Source organism: Verticillium alfalfae, genomic scaffold (genome assembly GCF_000150825.1).
Source record: "Verticillium alfalfae VaMs.102 supercont1.9 genomic scaffold, whole genome shotgun sequence".
Taxonomy (NCBI): domain Eukaryota; kingdom Fungi; phylum Ascomycota; class Sordariomycetes; order Glomerellales; family Plectosphaerellaceae; genus Verticillium; species Verticillium alfalfae.
This window is the reverse complement of record NW_003315030.1, coordinates 799,252-801,427: the sequence shown is the minus strand read 5'-3', so window position 1 is coordinate 801,427 and position 2,176 is coordinate 799,252.

Below are 2,176 nucleotides of genomic sequence, written 5' to 3'. Positions count from 1 at the left end.
GACAGTTCGTTGGCGATGATTTCTGTCGTTGCCTTGCGATCCATCTTGGCCGGCGTCTCTGGTTCCCATGCGAGGACGCTGAGGCTCGTCCATCATCTCGGTGAAAAAGGCAACATCAGGCTGCTGTGCCTGTGCCTGTTGATAGAACGCCATGCTGGGCAAGGCGGTTGGGTCAAAGAGGTGTTTGTTGTTCAGGTCAAAGGGTGGACTCGTCAAGTTCTCCAGGAAGCTTTTGAGGTCGAAGGCAGGAAGGCAGAGAGTTTTAGAGAGTGAAGATGCGGTGGAGACAAGGGAGTGTCGATAAGAATATCCTCCAACCGAGCGATTAGAATATTAGTATTAGAAGGAGGGTGTTGAGTCGATGTCCGGGAAAGAGTGGCTGTGGCTGGGGTGGCCGCGGTGCAGAATCGACTTGGGGGCAAGAAATGACTGAAGTGGCCGGGAAACAGGCCGTTTAAAGAAGTGGTGGACCAAGGGGCTCTAGACAGACATCAAGTCAGCTCTAGGAATCTCGAAGACACGTGAGGGCGGACGAGACATGGGAGTTGGGCCGATCCAGGGGGGATATTGAATGCCGGCGTCGTGCCTCTGATTCGACGATGGGGTAGTGTGGAGACGAGACAGGCACGAGGGGAGATGGGTGGGTTGTGTAGTAGGTATTCATAACCCCAGGGGGAAAAGGTTGGATTGGAAGGGTGAAAGGGGAGGTAGGGACAGGGAAGAACATACCGCCACGGTGAAGATAGTCTAGAAAGACAAGACACAGGGAAATGAGACAATCCTGAGGCTAGTGGGTAGGAGCTACGAGTTAACGTGTCCCACGAACAACCTGCAGACAATAGTCGAGCAAGACTATGGAAGAGCGCTGAATGGTCCGCAAGGAGCAATCGGCACGTCGCTGTGGAGGGCAATGAAGAGTTTAGAACACGGCCTAGTCTGAGCGGGTTTGTAGGTTCATGTCATTTTACCAACATACCTTTCACTGTCTACACCCGAAGGGGCGAAGAGGGGTTACACCTGAAGGTGTCACAAAGATCTCGGCATGTATGGTATCTTTCCGCAAAGCAACCCGGACAGATGACCAAATGTCGAGATCTAGTGGTTCTTCAGGGGACTCGTGCTGTACGGATGGCAGCTTGACGATGTCCAACGACAGGAGATTTAGTGAGCTGCAGCAGGGCTAGCCTGGAGGCAGTTCCAAATCTCGGGAGGGTTGGTGAGTGCGCGCCTGAGAGGAATGACGGCGGGACGGCGAGTCGGCGTCAAGAAGCGGGCACGGAAGGGAGGATCGGAGCCACGGCGGTTCGGAGAATGAGTCGGATCGTTTTCCTCTTTCACGGGCTGAGGAATTCAGGAGGGGGTCGAAGCCGGAGTGGGTCGAGGGGGGGAGAGGTTGGCGAGTGTCGGTTGGTTGAGCAGGATACAAAGCTAGCGGCAATCCCAAGAAAGATGGCCAACTTGTCTCTTTCAGATTCAATGTCTATTCTCGCACAGAAGACACTCGAGGGTCCTTTATCCTTTATGTCGGGTCGGGGGGCTGAAGGTCCTCAGGGGGTTGTGTGGTGGTGAGGGGACGGCGGTCCAGTGTGGTGACCTGCTTCCTCTTTCGAGCCAATTCTCTGGTTGCAAGAGGAATTGGAGGACTCTGTGGGTTCGTGGATGTCAGAGTCAGGAAGGGCAGGCTCTGGAGGGAATGAATGGATGAGGGAGCTGGGAGGGAGAGGAAGGGGGAATGGCGGAGGAGGAGGAGGGTAGGTTAAAGGGTAGGAGGAAGGCTGAGGAGACGGGGAAGGATTGGAAGAGAAGTGTTTTAACGAATGGTTTTAAGACAGGATGGTGCAGCTTTGGCCCTGGCGGGCGGACAAGCACGACCTGGTACTTTGCGTGTACGAGAGGTCAGGTATCCCCAGCCCAGGACCAGGGTCTTGTGCTCTTCCGGGCAACCTTCCCACTTTTTTCCTTGCAGATTGGCCTGCAAGCGCTCAGCGTGTGATGCCTGCTAGACCTGGGCGAGGGTACCAGGCGTGGTGGGTGACGGAGGTACCTGGTCTGGCGCGCATCGATTTGTGCAGGCCACTCAGCCGGGGGCCCACAGCAAAGGGGGGGACCGTAAGTAACGGGTGGTTATGGGGGGGGGGGGTGCGTGGTGGGAGTCGGTGTCCTGGACTCCGGGTGT